Consider the following 6,000-nt stretch of genomic DNA (forward strand, 5'->3'; position numbering starts at 1 on the left):
TCTCTACACAACTCCTTATATACATCTCCATCTCTACACAACTCCTTATATACATCTCCATCTCTCCACAACTCCTTATATACATCTCCATCTCTCCACAACTCCTTATATACATCTCCATCTCTACACAACTCCTTATATACATCTCCATCTCTCCACAACTCCTTATATACATCTCCATCTCTACACCCCTATTGAACTGGCTACATGACTTCAGGAACTACCCCGAGAAGCATAGAGGAAAGACTGACAAATGTTCAGCAGGAAAGACCTGATCCTTCTTTATGGTCATTCATAATTGAGTCACTTGATTATCAGGTTTGTTTACAGGCCGCCGTCGCGTCAAGTATACTGCTGTGCGGCGTCAGGTAATAAATACTATTTTTTGCACATTATGTGAATAGCGGGAGCTACCGGTAGGGCAGGACATGATTACCCTTTTCGAGAACACTCGGTGTCACCAGTGGTCCATTCATACAATTTTCACAGCTATTTTACCCTTTTCGCAAAATGGAATATGTTTCGGTGTACAATCAAGACTGTTCACACTCTTGCATTGAGATTTTATATTTATTAAATGAAAGAAAAAGCGCATTTACAGATAGGGTATGGGGCGAGATGTAACAACACATATACACGAAGCTAATCAACAACAAAGAATACTGTTTTCTGAGCGTCAAGACAAAGAGAAACACTTCCTTTCGACCAAGCATTCGACTAAATCATTTAAAACATAATGACAAGTTTCGGAGCAGAATACATTTGTCCTTTTTTGTTTTATATGGTACATTTACTTAAGGAAACATACACTTAAAACAGCACTCTCCTCTTGCTGAATATGTATAGAAAGAAGCCATTGAGATATGTTCCGTTAAATTTGGGAAAATTGGAAAATGTCAGTTAGCTGCATTTGTAAAACAATATCATCAATATACAATACAATAACACCTCGGTCGTTATCAGTTCTTTATTTTGCTTTAGAGGCAATGGTTTTGATGCACTGCACATATGTGAGGTACATATGTCAGGCCAATGTGAAAGTCCAAAAAAGCGAATACGCATTCAAAATCTATCAGTAATTTTCTTAACTTATTGCAAAATGTAAGCACAAAGATTGTTGCTAAGTTGGTTTCTTTGTTACTGGGTCAGAGAGGCATTTTAAACCCTATTATAACACCAAGAATGCACAACATCTCTAAATCATACTGCCATGTCTAAATGATGAGATCTGATTGGTTCACGTGATTTTGATAAAATTCCATGTTTCCAGCCATGGAGGGGAGAGAATATATCCCTTATACTCCGCCACGAAGAAAACAGGCTGCACGTGGATTTTCTCTGCGGGAGAATAAATCCCTTATACCCGCTTCGAAGCAATGAGCCGCAGGCTTTTTACCGAGTTAATGAAGGTCACGCGACATAGCACACGGTAACCCCATCCTTAATCGAACAGCTGTTTTCTATCAATCTTGAATTTCTTTTAACCTCTCCTACAACGTCATTTTAAAACATGTCGGTAAAATGAATTCGTTGTAGCAGTATCCCTCGGGGTACATGTGGTTTTATGCCTCTAGCTCGTGGTACAAAACCTCCCGCGGGATACTGGTACAACTTATTTTGTCCAAAGCGTCTTCAACATCAGCAGATGTTATCACGATAGTTACTGAAGAAGAGAGGATTTTATCCAGAAATTTAATCTTGACCAATTCAAAATGTTAAAGTATTTCACAAAAGAAGAAAAATACGTATAGGTCACATTCAGAAAGCTAATCCATAAAAATCGTTGATATATCGGTGTTTCTCTAAGCACTACTACTCCTTGTAATACAGAGTTAATGATGTCCGCCCATCAGCAACATACGTAGAATACGGTAGTTCGGCCAGGCCTCTCCACGTGGCATGTGGGGGTACCGCTTCGTCTGAAAGTATTAAAAGTGCAAGGTAGTACTTAAGTTAGAGGCTTAAGTGGAGGCTTCCAGAAGCGAGTATTTTGCAGTGCTCTGACTTCTAGGTAATGCATGGTTATGACTGTAAGCGAATTTCTTCTCTTACCTGATATCGAATGCGGCTGATATAACCAACTGTCAGTTCTCAACTGACTACGTCCATTGTTTCTGTTGTTTTCATTGTACCTGCTATATATGAGCCTCGTGCTTCTTTCCATGGAGGGGGCACGGGTGGCCCAGTCGTCTAAGGCGCCACGATTCGCTGTGCAGAGTTGCGTCCCTTGGGCACGCCAGAAACCTATGATTGTAGGTTCGAATCCCGGTTCGCCCCAATTATGTTTCTAGATTTTGTCAGCACCATACCCGTGCTCGTGGGTTTCACCGAAGTGGTAAACGTCTGAGACCTGCATCACTTCGGGCTTTCCTCCCACATTAAGCTGACACGCCGCGATATAACTGGAATACTGTTAAAAGCGGCGTTAAACCCAACTCACTCACTCACTCTTTCCATGGATTGTGTCCTCCACAACCAGTGAGTGTGAAGCCGTCAGGACACGTCGCCTTCAGCAGTCCGCTCACAGGTTGAGGCTTTGCAGAGTGTACGCTACACGAGAGAGCCCTGCAGCAGGTGGCATAGGAATACATGCCTGCAATAAGAACACGTTGGCGCTCAGACTTTGGATTTTTCATTATTTTCTCCAGACCATGACTGGCAAGGATGGGCATGGAGGCCAAAAATGTAAAAAAAAGGAGTAACGTCTTGAAACTCGACAGGCGGGTCGGCCTAGACCCTCCGACCACGTTGGCTCTCAGACTTTGGATTTTTCAGGATTTTTTCGAGGCCTTAGGGCTATGTTCTGTCAAGCCATGACTTGCCAAACTACGTACGAAGGCCGAAAATTAAAAAAAAGACATAACGTCTTGAAACTCGACAAGCAGGTTGGCCTGGACCACGTTGGCGATCAGACTTTGGATTTTTTACTATTTTCTCCAGGCCTCAGGAGCTTCGTTGTGTCAAACCATGACTGGCCAGAATACGCATGGATGCCAAAAATTAATAAAAGGAGTAACGTCTTGAAACTCAACAAGCGGGTCGGCCCGGACCCTCCGACCACGTTGGCGCTCAGACTTTGGATTTTTCACTATTTTCTCTAGGCCTCTACGATGGTTATGGCTATGCAAGTATAATGTAACTTATAACATGGGAGCAATGTTTACAAAACAAACGCAGCGTCATTTTGTTATTCTAGAAGATGCACATCTAGAATTTTCTCAAAATGATTTTTGTTTGTGGATTAGATGTATTATGAAGACTACATGATAACGGAGTCACGTTTCATATTTCTATATGTCTTCAGCACCCCATGTCTGCCGTCAAAGGCGACTATGCTTGTCGAAAGAGGCGAATAACGGGATCTGGTGGTCAGCTAGATGACTTGGTTGATGCATGTCATCGATCCTAATTGATGGATCGGTGCTCTTGTTGTCAATCACTGGATTGTCTGGTCCAGACTCAATTATTTACTGACCGCAGTTATATAGCTTGAATATTGTTGAGTGAGGCGTTAAACAACAAACAAATCATGTGAGGATCGCTCATCATCAAGTATTGCAGCTGCATGGCGGTGGTCTGTACATAGTCTGTGTTGATAATCCAGTATTACAGCTGCATGACGGCGGTCCGTTCATAGTCTGTGCTGATAATCCAGTATTACAGCTGCATGACGTTGGTCCGTTCATATTCTGTGCTGATAATCCAGTATTACAGCTGCATGACGGCGGTCCGTTCATAGTCTGTACTGATAATCCAGTATTACAGCTGCATGACGGTGGTCCGTTCATAGTCTGTGCTGATTATCAAGCGATTGACGTGATTGGCATCGATCCCAGCAATACGGATTAAATGCAATCATTTCTCGAGCTTGACTACCCGATCCGTTTATTCGTCTCTTGCAAGGAGCACGGTATGTTTTTTCAGTTATATTTATATTAAGTATTTTGTTTCAGAGGAAAGTGAGCGATTTACAATATCGAGTCACACCGGTAGTATTTCAGCCATATTCAAGAACCTTGAAACAAGGGACAGTAACACAACTGAACTATCACGGATTTATTTTTGAACTATTGTGTAACCTTTAAAAGATATCAGGGGGGTGACCCAGTCGATTCGCTGTGCAGAGTTGCGTCCCTTGGGCACGCCAGAAACCTATGATTGTGGGTTCGAATCCCTGTTCGCCACGATTATGTTGCTAGGTTTGTCAGCAACATACCCTTGCTCGTTGGTTTAACCGAAGTTGTAAACGTCTTAGACCTGCATCACTTCGGGCTTTCCTCCCACATTAAGCTGACACGCCGTGATGTAACTGGAATACTGTTAAAAGCGGCGTTAAACCCAACTCACTCACTCACTTTAAAAGATATCGCAATATCAAACAACACATGATTAAAACGAGATAAAGATCAACATCTACCAAAGTGAGGCAGCCATACTAAGGTCCATGGGAACTTCCGTTACATCTGCTACCTACATGATTTCCCAACAGGATTGACATCATCCCTTTAGTTCTAGCCAAAAAATATAATATGACACATATACTACGTTTAGGGGCGGTCGGGTAGCCAAGTGGTTAAAGCGTTCGCTCGTCACGCCGAAGACCCGGGTTCGATTCCCGAAATGGATACAATGTGTGGAGCCCATTTCTGGTGTCCCCCGCCGTGATATTGCTAAAAGCGGCGTAAAACCATACTCACTCACTCACTATACTACGTTTAAGATTAAGACATAATACTTTGAATGACGTGTAACTTGCATACCCTCTTAGGGGGACAATACATTTACGCTGCTTCAATCCCCCTCGAGAGTACAGCCACTAACAATCTTAGTTACTAATTTGACACTACCAATTTATAACATAACACAGTGCACATAACAAAATTATCAATTCAGTCAATTAAATAATATATTACATTAAAAGGTTCCTTTGTGGATGAAACTTTGAAATAAATTATCCCTTGTGATCGAAAATACAACAGAATCAAGCAAGATCAGTGTTTGATCGTGATTGTTTTTTGGCTAGTATTATGCACAACCACCAGTAGCTAAAGTGATGACGTAAATCCTGCTGGGGAATTATGCAGGAAGCAGAGGTACTGTAAGTCCCCATGGTCCCCTACGAGGTGGCCTAGCTTTGGTTTCTGGTGGCATGTTGCCCGTGTTTTTTAAACTGTATACATGATATTGTTATGCTCAAATAAATTGTTTTTAAATATAGTATGCCCAAACATGTTTCATGAATTGTTTTTAAATTTTGCTTTGGATAAATAACTCAATAGTAAACATATTAAACTTGGTCTCGTCGCAATATGGCTGAAATAATGCCGATGCGACGTTAAATTTTAACTCACTCACGCATCACAAGGTTTACATAACGGATGAACTTCATATTTCAATAAATATTCATTTGAATGTCGCGAATGGCCGATACGACATTGTCTTAAGCCCGGGTTATGGTAGAGACCTAGGTTCATAATCAGGTCGGATCTGGGATTCGAACACACAATCTTGTCAATCGACGCAACAGTGGGTAGGTAATTATGTCGGTCCTCAGTCGACCTTACCCCTCGTACACCCCGTGTAGTCTATATATCCTGTTAAATATAAACATATCCTATTACAGCTGACTGTCTGCAAATGACATATGAGAATCTGGAACAATGTTCTCACACACTAAACTATGCACCGCGCGAACAATGACTGACTGACTTCTCCGCGGAGATAAGCAAGCCCTTGTTCCGTACACGATCACGTCACACCCGTACACTCCGAAACTTCAAATAAGCGTTAAAAACAAAATACAAGGCTTTTGCCTGTTTACCCAGTTACCAAATTAGCGGGCACCTGTCAGTAGTTATACCATCACTCTCAACGCAGTTGGGCCCATGTATATACACAGCTTTGGGACAGGCTTAGTTCGTGCTCGTTATTGACACAACGGCGGGCGGGACGGCTGTGTTTTGGCTGTTTAATGAGGACAGTGAAGCTCATTTACCTTTA

This window comes from Haliotis cracherodii, unplaced genomic scaffold, assembly GCF_022045235.1.
Source record: "Haliotis cracherodii isolate W230 unplaced genomic scaffold, xgHalCrac1.p SCAF_7, whole genome shotgun sequence".
NCBI classification, from domain to species: Eukaryota; Metazoa; Mollusca; class Gastropoda; order Lepetellida; family Haliotidae; genus Haliotis; species Haliotis cracherodii.